The sequence below is a fragment of the Myodes glareolus genome, chromosome 13 (assembly GCF_982192425.1).
Source record: "Myodes glareolus chromosome 13, mMyoGla1.1, whole genome shotgun sequence".
In the NCBI taxonomy this organism is placed as follows: Eukaryota; Metazoa; Chordata; class Mammalia; order Rodentia; family Cricetidae; genus Myodes; species Myodes glareolus.
In genome coordinates, this window is record NC_142038.1 from 14,751,456 (window position 1) to 14,766,835 (window position 15,380).

At 44.1% G+C, this 15,380-nt stretch overlaps 1 pseudogene; it reads right to left on the minus strand.

The window, feature by feature from the left end:
* Nucleotides 1-19: 19 nt before the first annotated feature.
* LOC125390298 (epidermal growth factor-like protein 7 pseudogene) lies at nucleotides 20-14,325 on the minus strand (annotated as a pseudogene).
* Nucleotides 14,326-15,380: the final 1,055 nt, after the last annotated feature.

A 15,380-nucleotide genomic window follows, 5' to 3' on the forward strand; every position in this document is an offset into this window, starting at 1 on the left:
TGAAAGGAATTGTTTTGGTCTATGTTTTTGTTGATGGTTTTGTTTGGTGTGCGCCAGGGTCTCGCGGTCCATGCTCTGTGGCCCGAGAGGCCAGGCTGTGCAGTGGTACCAGCAGTGACCGCAGTTTATGCTCCAACATGTCTGCAGCCTGTGCACCTGCTCCCTCACCATGCTATCCGCTCCTGCTGTGGGGTTTGGGGCCGCTAGCGAGGTCCCCCCTCCTTGAGCAAACAGAGCATCCCAACTGTAGATGGACTTTGCCGCTCCCAACACTGACACCAGTAACTGCCCACAGTATTAACACAGCACTAGGAACGACTGGCCTCTCAGTACTTCATTCATCCACATCTGTGTGGCAAGTGTCTCCCTGCCCTCACACAAGGCAGCAGCAATAGCCTAGAAGGATACAACTCCCTCCATTTGCACGTGGAGGCTGCCATATTGCAGCTCTACAGAGCCCCGGGGAGTCCACTGGTCCTCTTCCAACCCGAGCAGCAGCTATAGCAAGGCCTGGTGGGAGTCGGTCCAGGACTGTGGGGATGACAGTTTGATAGATGGTTCAGCGGGTGCCGGGGCTAAGTGTTCATCGCAAATGATGAGGAAAGGCTGGTGTAAACGTTTCACAAACGACTCCAAAACAGGGCCTCCAGAAAACCCCACGGCACACACTCTGCCACTGGGCCTGTAGACATGCTCAGTACTGCCTACCGCCAACCCTAGAAACTGTGGCACAAACAGCTCTCAGGAGCCCCACGCGGTTCGTGTCTCTAAGTGAGATAGCTTTCTTCTTTTGGTGGTTGAGTGGTCCTGGGTGCACTTAAATGTCATAGCAGTACAATAAAGCAAGACATATAAACAAGCAAACAAACAAATAAGTGAAAATTAAAAAGAAAGAGATAAAATGGCCTTTGTTAGCTGGTGATGTAATTGCATGGGTAGGAAGTCCAAAAGAATTAAACAGATAACCGGGAAGGATTAATAAATTAATTTAGCCCGGTTGATGAACATAGTTAAAATGTATAAAATAAAGCTTATTTATAACGTACAGGGGAAAGCCCCTTTGCAGCAGCCGTGCTTAGAGTGGAAAGTGATGCCTGCCTTTACAAAAGCTTTCAGAGGGCATAGGGACAAAAACCTGAAGGGTCACCGGTACAGCAGATGAAATCACAGATTCTGACACAAGGGTGTGGCTTTGGAGAAATTACTTCATCTCTCCTGGGGCTCAGCTCCTTAGTCTATCAGTGTGGGGCAGCTGCAGGATTCCAATGAGTGTGTTGTCATGCTGACAGAATGGCGGCAAGTGCTTAGGACAGGAAGTGCTGTTCACAGGTCTAACGTTGTCACCTTGGAGGCTGAGGTATTATCCGGTCATTCTCAGGGAGTTCTGGAAGCTGCCTTGGAGAGTTCCATGAACCTGGAGTATGGGGGAGACAGCACCTACAACCCCACAGGTAGGGGAGGTAGGTGAAGGACATATTGCTTCCCGTCCGTCCATGTTGAAGTCCCCAGCCACAGGTGGCTACTGAGTGCCTGAGCTATAGCTGGCCCATACCAAGATATGCTGGAAGCAGACAATACTCACTCAATTTCGAAGACATTATGAAAGTAACATGATTCAATGTTTATATTGACTATATGTTAAAATGGTATTTTAGCCATATGAGGTTATGTTATAGTATTGATATTGGCTTTGGGCTTAGGAAGATGGTTCAGTGGGTACGGATGTTTGCTGTCCTCCAGCACCCATGGGAAAGACAGGCTGTCTGTTGTGGGCAGAAACAAGTAGATCCTGGGAGCTCTCTGACCAGTGGGAATGGTGAGCTTCTCGAATTCACTGAGACACCGTCTCAAGGGAAAAAGGTGTAAAGTGACAGAGGAGGAAGACACTTGATGTCCTCCTCTGCTTCCTCATGAGTGCAGGATGCATGCATTCAAACACACACACACACACACACACACGCACACGCACACGCACACACGCTATTGAGTTTACCTGTGCTTGTATAGTTTTGCTATTTTTGGGGCAGAGTCTCACTATAGATGCCGGGCTTGTCTGAAACTTGTAATTACCGTGCCTCGGCCTCCCAAGTGTTTGGATTATTGGGTACTATGCCCAGCTTTTTAGGCACTAGTGTCTCTACGAGGAAATTCACAATTACCATCTGAATCTCAACAGGACAGTGCTACTTTACACCATATGGATGAGAATGGAGTCCTTGAAAGACATGGTTCAGGTCATGTCACTACTCTGTTTAGAATTCTCCACTGATCCACACTGCACTCACCAGAAAGAAACAATCTTGACTAGATCTTGCGTGAGTGATCAAACTCATGCCTCCCCCATCTACAACCAATACAGACTGTGATGAACTTGAGCAAATTAATGGAGAAAATAAGTCACAATAGTTTTCTGGACTCATCAAAATTTAGGTTCTGGTCTTCTGATATGTCTTGAGGCAACCAGCCAGACATCCTGATGGAGAAACAAGTTCTCTCATCTCAATAATGCTCTCATGAGCCTTGACCCAGTCTCTGGTAGCTCCTGAAGCTTCCTTGAATTTGCCTACTTGGACCTCACTGTCTATCACTACTTCTCCCTTTCCTTCCCACCCAAGAGGTACTAGAGCTTGAACCTAGAACCTCCTGAATGTGTGCTACCACTGGGCAACAACCTCCACCCCTAGTCCGTCTCCCCTCTCTACTCTTCTCAGCAGCAAGCAGTATACAGGCACACACTTCAGAGTTTTCCATTGGCCCTTTCCTGGACTAAAACATTCAAGGGTTGGTGAGATGGCTCAGCGGACAAAGAAGTGAAGTATGTCCAGCCTGATAGTCTGATTTTGATATCTGAGACTCACATGGTAGAAGGCAGAGAAAAGTCATCAACGATCTTACCTGTGAACTGAGAGCTACAGTAATGAGCTGCTAATCAAGAAGTGCCCATCAGTGTAATAGTGGCATAGCTGATGTGGGGCTCACCAACAACTTCATAGTTGAGTCTGAGGCCTACTTCATAGGAAGAAACTCAGGCCTGGTTTTGAAAACCTGTGTGAAAGCCCTTGGCTAGAAAAATCACAGGCCCTGGCTGGGGAAGATGGGTAATCTATTACTATTGTTTTATAAATGGACATGTTGTCAAACTACCTTCTAAATACTTGGGTTTATATTCATAGATTAGTGCTGTGCTCAACTCTTATAAGAGAAGGTTCTTTTTGCAATGGGCATGGTAGTTAATGCAGAAACACGTAGATTGGCAAACTGAGAATAAGTGATGGTAGATTGTTTGGTCCTAAATGGGACATATACATCATCACCTTTGAGGCTCGGGGAATGTGGAAAGAAGAAGGAGAGAAGAGAATGTACTAGCCAGAGGACAAAGGGGTAAACCACAACAATATGTCATCTGGATATGACATGTTCCTTGTATTCATGAAGTCACTACAGCTGTCAGTAGTCATACAAGACCTGCACAAGATTGACTCCCTAGGGGCTATTGAATGTTAGTGGTTGCTGTGGGGGTGGGCCTCCCATTCTTGGGTGGTCTAGCCACTAATAAGTTGCCCATGTCCCATTCAGTAAATAACTTCCCATCAATGCTCATGTAAGCAACCTTAATGAAACTTGGTTGGTCATGCACACACAACAGACATGAAAGTGAGAGAGTTTGTGGGAAAGAAGAGTTCTGGTCACAGGGAGGCAGGGTGTGAGAGGGGTGGAGTAGCTCACAACTGCCCTTTAACTCCAGCTCAAGGGATCCAGTGCCCTCTTCTGGCCTCCATGGGTGCACCTGCACACACATGCACACATGTACACAGACACACACATACACATAATTAAAAATGAATCATTAAAAACCCACAAATACAGTAAGTATGACTTAAGTCAGAATGTATTCTATTCTTTTCTGTGTCTTTCTAGAAGAATAGTTTAGCATTGCATTTAGGAACATGGGCTTTGAAAACTCTACTCAGCTGCTTAGCCACGTGCTCTTGGACCAAGTCACTGAACCTCTGTGAAAACTAGGTAATTTCTGTTTCATGGGACCATTAAAAAGATCAAATGAGCTGGTAAGACTAAATTACTTACCAGAGTACCAGGCACACAGTAAGTACCTAGTAAGTGTGACCAAAATGTGTCATGTCTAAATTATGTAAATGTTGAATTCCTCAAAAGCAGGAACCCTTGCATGCATTATTCACTCCCCTGCTACCATGCACAGACCACTTGGAGCTTTCTCCTCGCTGGGTTCAGCAGTATTAATTTATTAGCAGATGCAGGCATTGTCTTATTTGCTGGTTTCTCCATCTGCTCTAAACTTAGTACTAAGTAAAGACAGTTGTGGGGGTGGAGGAAGTTGGCGATCTCTGGTACAAATCCACTGGGCTTTTTGTCTTGCGCAAACGCTGTAATTCAGGCAGAGTTTGGAAGCATCTGCTGAAGATCAGTGTAGGCAGGCTTTGCAGAAATCTGTAGCATCTGTTCTCATCATTATGTGCATTCATACACTGAATCTTTAACCATTTGCATATAGTAGCATCCTTACTTACATTCCAAATTTGATACTACTCTGTATGTGGGCTTGTATAATTCTCAACACAAAACAGATATCGAAGAAGTTGGTTTATCTGTTGCAGTCCTCTTTCTCGACCACGGTAAGTAGAATGGTTGTGATCCCCCAGTCTCCGGTTTGAATAAAGATCTCCCATCCAAACTTCACCTGACAATCTGTACTGTGTGTGATGAAACCTTACCTGTGTCCATTTTGCTTAATTCTTCCAAGCACTCAGCCAATGAGACAGGAAGGTATGTACGTACCATGGGCTTCTTTGTACAGATGAAGACATGTGAAGAAGGGGTGCTAGCAGAATAGCCCGAGTTTCTTAAAGGCTAATAGAGGGTGCAGCTAACACCACACCCAGTCTCCAGCTGCTCGCCTGCGCCTGCTCCACCTTATTAATAGAGATTAATGATAAGAAGTTCCCCTTTTCTATCATTTTTGTTTTAATATTAATTTAAATTATATGTTTAATTTTGTGTGTGTACGTATGTGTGCATGTCTCTCTCTCTCTCTCTCTGTGTGTGTGTGTGTGTGTGTGTGTGTTGGGGGTGCCTATGTGGAACTCCGAGAACAATTTTATGAGTCAGTTCCCACCTTCCATTAAGTAGGTCCTGGGGATTGAACTCAGGTCATCGGGTTAGACACCTTCACCGACAGAACCACCTTGACAGCCCTAGTTTTTTAATTTGGGGAAAGCTGGAAACTGAGCCCAAGGCCACATGTATGCCAGACAAGCTCCATACCACTAAGCAACACCCACAACCTTCTCAACATGTTTAACCAGATTTCTAGGAAAGACTGGGAAGTCCTTGTCAATGGCTGTCTGTTGGCAACCTTTAGCAAAGTGTGTGGTTGGTCTCACCTTGTAAATGTGATAGTCCCATCCCCTGTGGCCATGAGGATTTATAATGTGTGCTTATTTTCCTATAGTAGCGTTTAACTGCATAGTCTGGAACTTAGAAACTTGAGAACTGAAAGGCAAACAAGAGTCATGGCTGGGGGTGGGTAAGATGGCTTCTCTGGTAAGCCATTAATTACTGAGCCAAAGTTCGATTCCCAGACCCACACAGTGGAAGGAGAGAACCAGGTTTCACAGACTGTCTCTAATCTCCACACGCAAGCTAACACACATACACATATTCCCCAAACAAAATAAATAAATAAAATGTAAAAAAAATAAAAATGGCGAATCATTGCTGAAGTAACTACAATAGTGGTGGAGAACCTTCCACCATAATAACATTAATAACCATATTAATTCTCAACCACTCCATTCCTTACTTCAAGTTAAAGGTGGCTAAAAAAACAGACATGGTATTGTATGACCTGGATCTCAGCACTCTGAAGGCAGAGTCAGGCAGATCCCTGCGAATTCCAGGCCAGCTGGGGCTGCATAGTGAGACCCTGCCTCAGAAAAAGAAATCCCACATGAGGTAGAGCAGAAACAATTCCCTGGGTGGAAATTTGAAGAAAAGCAGTCCTGCAGGATGTTCGGACTGGATGCAATTTTTATCAGAATTCTTTGTCATTAAACAGAGAGGAGGGTCAGGGATCAGGAAAGGGAAAGTCTTATAGGTTCAGACTCATGCAAGCATCTCTATTTGGAGTTCACAGGTTATTAAAAAAAAATGAACAGGTCATGAAAGTGGCAAGAGAAGCGGACATGTTTGAGGGAGCAAGGAAGTGGGTAGGGGAGTGGCGGGTGGATATGTCAGTAGACAATATAATACATATATATATATATATATGTATATATATGAACTTGTCAAAGTAAGAAAATTTGACACAATCAAACCTAAAAACAAATAAATACAAGATTTAACCAGAACAGAATTTTGGAAACTGATCCCATGTGTTTGAAGTAAGGACTTAGTGGAAGGTGGGAGCACAGAATGACTAGAGCCTCTCCGTACTCTGTATGTGCTACCATATGACTTAGATAAAATATAGACAAGGTAAAACAGTCAAGAGTTGGACATAGAAACAAAGAGAAAGACAGGTGACGAAAGAATCCATCCTCCAGCCATTGCACGTGACAGCTCAAACAGATAATTATAAAATCATTTGTATTTCAAGGAGCTGGAAGCCTGCTCAATGAGTGTGAACAATAGCAAGATTGATTGATTTTTTTTTCCACAGGTGACGCGAGCGTCAGAAGCAACCCAATCCAGAAGCTCAAAGGAACCTGGTTTCCGCCTCTCCTGGTGGTCAACTCTGTTCTGTTTTCTCCAGCTCCATCCACTCTGAGATGCCTGCTAGCCATGCAGGCTTTTGCATCCCCCAGCTTGGTTTTCAACTTTGAATCTTCAACCAAACCCCAGCGCAAAGGATCAACATCCGTGTTGCTTCCATGTATAAATTCCCAGAGATGGATTTTGATTGGCCAGCATGGGCCCAAGTTCCCCTAAGCTCAACCACTGAGTCAATGGATTGCTAGGGTTGGTCAACCCTCCCTTAGGTCTCTACACGTGACACAGATGGGGGAATAGTAGTGTCCTGTCAGAAAACTGGTGCTGAGGAATTTGATTGGAGTTAAAAAAAAAAAAAAGCCTCCCACCTCGGTTCTGTGGAAGCAGTAACAGTGACAGCCACCCCGAGCACATCAGTTTCCTATCGCCCCTGCCACGAATTTATTTAATTCATGATCTTATTGTTACATAGACCAGAAGTCCAAAGAAGTTTCGCTGGGCTAAAGTCAGGGTGTTGCTAAGGCTGACTTCCTCCCCAGGAGAACCCATTTCTTTGCGAGGCTGCCTCTATTCCTCGGCTTGTGACTCCTCCCTGGAGCTGGTGCTCAGCCCACTTCCTTCCTTAAATTTAGTCTGGGACCTTAATGTTCAGCCTGAAATGATGCAGCCAACAGCAGAGTGGGTCTTCCCACCCTAGCTAAACCTTCCTAAAACTGGACTCCCACACAAGTCCAGAGGTGTAGCTCCTAAGTGATGTGAACCAAATCCAGTCAAGGTGACAGTCAGGATTGACTGGGGTTTGTCGATGGCTCAGTAGTTAAAGTGCCTGCCACACAAGAATGAGGACCTGAGGTTGGCTCTGTGCTACCCAGCCTCCCCCCCCCCCAAAAAAATACTGTGTGTTATCACGGATCTGTAAACCCAGTCCTAGGGAGGCAGAAACAGGTAGATTCCTGGGGCTCATTGGCCAGGCAGCCTGTCAACGATAAGCCTCAAGAGGGGAGCAATTGAGGAAGACATCTAGTATCAACCTCCGGTCTCACATGCAGACTTACACACACGTGGACATGCCCACACAAACACATATCCTGAGCACACAGACACTGAGGCAAGAAATAGTTCATTGCAGGGAGCAAGTCACTTGATCCCCACTAAGCTGGTTCCTCTCTGGCCTTAAGGTTTGTGCACACAACAGCAAAGCTCTCTGCTTACGTGTCAGTACTGGCAGGACGACACCTGGGCGAACACCTGGGGCAGCGAAGGTTTAGGGCAAAGGCTGGAGCCCCAGGCACTCCTAAGAGGCACTCTGTCCTGGTAGTTATATTTCCTGCTGTAAGGGCTACAACCCAGTCAGGAAAGGTGGGTTGCCCCTTAAGGTCTGTCTGAGTCTGTTGCTTTAGTAAATGATGGTTTCCCTCTCCTAACCCTGCTGCCTGAGGTTGTTTTGTGTTCTGTATTTGGTCTCAGTCCTGTGATATGGATGCCCTGGTCGCTCACTGTTTATGACATACGGGTACCCATACTTTGTACTTAACTGTTCAAAATTTCTGATGTGGGCTCCCATGCTAGACAAGGCATTTTGTAAGGCCAGAGTCAGGTCAGCACAGGTCAGAATGTATGTATGGGCTTTACTGCTTAGGAAAAGAGACAATATAGTCAATCTGCCAACCAAGGAAGAGCTGTCATTAGGTTGTAGTTGCCAAGTCACTATATTTTAAAGACATTCTTAGTCTTACCCCCTTAGCAATGCTCTGTCCTTTAGAACTTTCATATAGACTTTATCACACACCCACAGGTCAGATGTGATGCCTGGGGCCAGGGACCACACTTCAGAATAACTGCTTCCCTATTTTCAGGAGTGGAGGTATTTTTAAAAATAATGCATTTATGTGTATGTGTGCCTGTTTGAGTCTGTGCTGTGCTGTGTGTGGGTTGCAATTCATTTGAATTGCCCTTGAGTATGTCCTAGGGATGTAGAATAAAATTGCTCACTTTAATTACGTTTTTCAGCATTGAGGATCAAACACAGGGTCTTGCCTGTGACTAATTTACATTCTATCATCCACCCCTGAGACAGACAGACAAATACACACACACACACACCATTCAAAATTTTATTTAAAATCCTTTGGGATACTCCCTTCTGGGTTCATCAACTTGATACAGTTAGGTTACATTCGTTTTGTTCTGTTTCTCCTCTGGAGGGCTTGTGGTTTGCTTAAGTGTAATTCAGTACTGTAATTGTGTAACACATTTACATAGTTCTAGAGTAAACTCTAGTAAACAAGAGCACGTACCTAGCAGTCTATTAAACCTCTTAGTGATTCAATCTCCTGTTATTATTACCACCTTTGGTTTTTTTTTTAAAAAAAAAAACAGTGTCTCACTCGGCACTCCATGTAAGGTTATGTCCTGATGTATTACTTAAGAGACTTGGGGCATAAACCATGGCTGTAAGCCTTGGCCTGGCCCGGAACTTGCTCTGCAGTCCACGCTGGCTTCAAACTTGCTGTCCTCCTACCTTTGCCTTCTGGGTGACCGCTGGTACTAGTGGTATGCGCCATTCCACCTGGCCCCTTTCATTATTATTTGTGTGTCGTGTCTGTGTATGCCGATTTGCATGTGCATACATGTTCATATGAATGTATTTGTGTGTGCGCGGGTGCATGTGGGAGAGGGGGCAAAGGACATCCTTGGGTGTGATTCCTCAGGTGCTATCCATCTTATTTTTTAAAATTATTTCTGTTTCATGTGCGTTGTGTTTTTGTCTGCATGTATGAGGGTGTTGGAAACCCTGGAACTGGAGTTACAGGCAGTCGTGAACTGCCGTGTGGGTGCTGGGAACTGAACCCAGGTCCTCTTCTCTCAAGACCCTGTCCATCTTATTTTCTGAGATGATATCTCCAGCTGGCCAGTAACTCACCAATTAGGCGAGGCTGGATGGGCAGAGATCCAGGAATCTGCCTGTCTCTGTCTCCCCAGCGGTAAGAGTACAAACATGCCAGCTACTCTAGCCGGCTTTTTCCCCCCTCCCATTTGTGGGGTCTGGGGATAGAACTCAGTAAAGTACACAGCAAGCCCTATACTGACTGAACACTTCTCTAGCCTCTCTCCCCCACCCCCTTTTTTAATATAAGCAAATGTATATTTCATGTCTGATAGGGGAGATTTCAAATTGTTTGCTGATGATAGCAAATTATTTATTTGTTTGTTTGTTTATTTATTGTGTGTCTCTGTGCTCATGCACCACAACACACATATAGAGAACACAGTTCACCTTGTGGGAGTTGGTTTTCTTCTTACTCCAAGTGGATTCTTGGAATCAAATTCAGGTTGCCAGGCTTGACAGCAAACTGCCTTTACCTGCTTAGCCATCTTGGTGACTTCTGTATCATATTTAAAATTTCCTCAGCTGTGTATCTCTTTCATTTGTATTTTACTGAAAAATCATTTTATATGTGTATACATATTTGACCTACATGTAAGTTTATGCACTTTCTGTGTGGCCGCTGTGGAGGTCAGAAAACAGTTTTGGGTCTTCTGGAATTGAAGTTACAGACAGTTGTGAGCTGCCATGTCAGTGCTGGGAATTGAACCTGGGTTCTCTGGAAGAACAAGCAGTGCTCTTAACTACTAGGTCATCTCTCCAGTCCCCTCTTTCATCTATATCTTCAAATAATAAGAATCCAGTTTTTAGGACATTAAAAATATAAATTTTGTAGTGCTGGCATAACTGGATATCAATATGAAGAAGAATGAAAATAGACCCATATCTATCACCATGCACAAAACTCAAGTCCAAATGGATCAAAGACCTCAACATAAAGCCATCCACACTGAACCTTATAGAAGAGAAAGTGGGAAGTATACTTGAATGCATTGGCACAGGGAACCACTTCCTAAATATAACCCTAGTAGCGCAGACACTGAGAGAAACAATTAATAAATGGGACCTCCTGAAACTGAAAAGCTTCTGTAAAGCAAAGGACACAGTCAACAAGACAAAACGACAGTCTATGGAATGGGAAAAGATCTTCACCAACCCCAAATCAGACAGAGGTATGATCTCCAAAACATACAAAGAACTCAAGAAATTGGTCAACAAAAGAACAAATAATCCAATGAAAAAATGGAATACAGACCTAAACAGAGAACTCTCAACATTGGAATCTAAAATGGCTGAAAGACACTTAAGGAAATACTCAACATCCTTAGCCATCAGAGAAATGCAAATCAAAACAACTCTGAGATTCCATCTTACACCAGTAAGAATGGCCAAGATCAAAAACACTGTTGACAACTTATGCTGGAGATGTTGTGGGGTAAAAGGAACACTTCTGCATTGCTGGTGGGAGTGCAAGCTGGTACAGTCCCTTTGGATGTTAGTGTGGCGATTTCTCAGAAAATTAGGAACCAACCTTCCTCAAAACCCAGCAATACTTGGGTATACATACTTGGGTATATACACTTGGGTATATAAGGATGCTCAATCATACCACAAGGACATGTGCTCAAATATGTTCATAGCAGCATTGTTTGTCATAGCCATAGCTTAGAAAACAACCTAAATTCCCCTCAACTGAAGAATGGATAAGGAAAATGTGGTATATTTACACAATGGAGTACCACACAGCAGAAAAAAAATAATAACATCTTGAAATTTGCAGGCAAATGAATGGAGCTAGAAAACATCATATTGAGTGATGTAACCCAGACCCAGAAAGACAAATATCATATATCCTCACTCATAAGTGGTTTTTCAACATAAAGCAAAGAAAACCAGCCTACAAACCACAATCCCAGAGAACCTAGACAACAATGAGGACCCTAAGAGAAACACACATGGATCTAAGCTACATGGGAAGTAGAAAAGACAAGATTTCCTGAGTAAATTAGGAGCATGGGGACCATGGGAGAGAGTAGAAGGGGAGGGGAGAAAAAGAGAGGGGAGCGGAGAAAATGCAGAGCTTAATAAAATCAATAAAAATGGAAATTTTGTCTATAAATTTTTCTTTTACTTTGTACTCCTTATGTGTGTGTCTTCCTACCTTTATCTTCCAGACACCACCAATATTTCTGTAGTTCACTAAGTCTTTGATTTTGTTCTTATTTATTGGTTTTCCTCTACTCTCTTCTTTATTATTTACTTTCTAATTTTTCTTCCTGGTTTTTGTGCTGAATACCTTCCCATTTGATTTTTAATACTTCTTGTTAAGTAAATGACACTATAAGAGAATATGACACGGTAAATCTTGCAGCACTACTTTAAACACAGAGTTTTCACAGTAAAATTTTTTTCTTATTGTAATTCAGTGATCACCATCACCACCCCCATTTCGTTATGAAATTCAGACTGACTTCAACTTTTTGATAATCCAGCCTCAGCTTTCTGAGAGTTGCGATTACAGTTGTGCACCACCACGCCCAACCACAATTTATTCATTTCCTTCCTTTCCTCCCTCCCTTCCTTTCTCTTTTTCCCCAGGGCTGAGAATTGAACCTATGGCCTCACACATATACTAAGCAAGTGCTCTACCACTGAGCTATGTCCTCAGCTCACAACCTACTTCAGAACTAAATAGTAGGGCTAGAGAGATGGCTCAGGACAGTGGAGAGCACTCGCTGCTCCTGCAGATCTTGATTCCCAGTCCCCAGTGGGGCTACTCACAGCCACCTGTAACTCCAGTTCTAGGGGACCTGACAGTTTTGTCCTCCACAGGCACACACAGTCTCACACACACAGTCACACACACACACACACACAGTCACACACACACACACAGTCACACACACACACACCACACACACACTCAGTTTTGTCCTCCGCAGGCGCTCCAATCATATGCACACAAACACACAGACACACACACAATCACACACACACACACAGTCACACACACACAGTCACACACACACGCACAGCCTCACACACACAGACATACACACAGACACACACACAATCACACACACACACACACAGTCACACACACAGACACACACCACACACACACACTCAGTTTTGTCCTCCACAGGCACCCCAATCATATGCACACATAAACACACACAAATAAAAAGAAAAGCTAAAAAAAATAGTATTCCTTACATTCCTAAGCATCAAGAAAATTTCAACTATTCTTTTATTTAAACTATCCTTTTTTTTGTTTTTCAAATTTATTGCATTGTGGTCAGTGAATATAAGCTATAAGATATAAATGCTTTGAAATTTATTGAGATAAATGACCAGATGTGACTGGCTGTGCTTGGCCCATGTGTTCTTTATTTTTAAATTAATTAATTAATTAATTTTTGTTTGTATTTTAGAGACAGGGTTTCTCTGTGTAGCCTTGACTGTCTTGGAACTCGCTCTATAAACCTGGCTGACCTCGAACTCACAGAGATCTGCCTGCCTCTCCCTCCCAAGTGCTGGGATTAAAAGTGTGCACCACCATCACCTGGAGGTCCATGCATTCTTATTTGCTTGTGTTTGAACCTCTTGTATTCCAGGCTCGGCTCCTTTGAGCTTCTGATCCTCCTGTCTCCACCTCCCAAGTGCTAGGATTACAACATACCTGGTTTTCTGTGGTGCTGGAGATCCAACCCAGGGCCTCCTGGCTGTCAAAACAAGGACTCTATCAATTGAGTCACATGCCCCAGCCCCTGTTCCATGTGTTCTTGAAAAGAGGGGATGTATTCATTTGGGGAGCATAAAGCTACTATTAGACTGAAATTGGTTATTATTATCTATATTATTTACAAAGACTGTTGGGTGACATATATCTGTAATCTTAGCTCTTGGGGGACTGAGGCAGAATGGTTGAGTTTAAAGTCAGCCTCTGCTACATCATGAGCCTATATCTTGGAGAATATACACACAGTCCCACACCAAAGTGTTTGCCTATCGCATTCTGTGTGATGGCCGCACTCAATTCCGCCAATAGAACTACTGGTATACCAGTTTTCCAAGAGACTTTCTTAAACTAACGACAATCCACTCTCCTATCCAGTGCTGATTCATATTTTAGAGCTATAGTACTAAGTGATAGCTCGCATTCCTTAAGCCTTTTGAACCAACGTTGTCTAATGATGTTTTCGCTCTCAGGCGTTTTTCTGTGTTAAGGTCTATTCTAAATGAGGCTGAGATATGTTCCCTGGGGTTTCTTAGGTTTGTTTGCATTTACTCTGCGTACTGCTTGCTTTTCACAGTGCTGTGGCAAAATATTTGACAAAAGCCACCGATGGAATGGTTTATTTGACTCTTACGCTGTGGATATAGTTCACGACAGCCAGAGAGAAGTGGCGATGAGGCCGGCTCACTGCCGCAGCGCATGTGCCAGCGCGGGTGCCAGCGGGTTGCTCGCACTGTCTGCCAATCAGGAAACATGGAGACGAACACTGGTGCTCCACCCCTTTCTTCTTCCATTTCATTCAGACTGGGGACTCCAGCCCATAGAATGGTGCCCCCCGTATTCAGGGTGGGTTTTCCTCCGACTCAGTTAACCTCTCTGGAGACAGCCTCACAGACAGCTGATCCCGAATCCAGTCGAGCTGACTCTGAGGACTCATCTTCACATCCTGCATGTCAACTTCCCATCTCCTAACGTTCAAGCAATGACTCACAGGGCACGTCTGGAGGTAATGCTATGCTACAGAAGAGCAGGTGTCAGGGGGCCACAAGGTCCAGCTCATAAAGTTGCAACAGATGGCCTTAGCAGTCACCAACATGTCGCCTCACCCTACTCAGCTTCTCTCACACCCATGTTATTCACTACGACATATTTATCTTGGAGTATGACGCCTAGCACCTGGTTGTACTTGGTACATATTTGTTCAATAGATGGACGTACTCAGAGAACATTCGGTCAGTCTCAGGGCCACGTGTCTGTGATCCCAGCTGCTTGGGAGGCTGTGGCAGGAGGGTCACTGGAGCCTGGAAGGTCAAGGTCTGTGTAGGCAACAAAGGAGACATTTTCTCAAAACAAATAAACAAAAAACAAACAAACGAGTCAAAGAATCTGAAGCTTCAGCAGGAAAGTGGAGACCCTCTCAGAGCTGTCGTTTCTGGTACACTCACTGCACTCCAAGCCTCTTCAAACACCATCCCTCTGGTTTCATTTGAAGAGACCCAGCTTTCTTGCCTTGCCCTGGGTTGACTTTTTGACTGTTTTGTGAAAACACAGAGCTTCCTCCTGCTTCATGATCTTTATAGTTACTCTTCTCATATTTGCACACCGCTCACTTCTTGTTCTAGTATTACTGTTTTTTTGCTCGGTTTCTGTTTTGTCTTGTTTTGAGACAGGGCCTCACTATGTAGCCTTGCCTAGCCTGGAACTTGATACATGGGCTAGACTAGCCTTAAGCTCCCACAGGTCTGCCTCCCTTCATCCACCAAGTGCTGGGAATAAAGACACGCACCACCATGTCTGGTTTACAGCACACTGCTTGACGTCATTCAGGTCCCTGCTCTAATGCCAGCCCTTTGGAGAATCTCCTGACTGTCTCGTGTAAAATTGTACTTGATTTCTCCCAATCTCATTATACACTGTGATCTTTTAAAGAAAAAAAATATTAGCTTAATTAAACGCCCTTTCAGTTACATGCTTATCACGTGTATCACCCACTAGAACGCAAGCTCT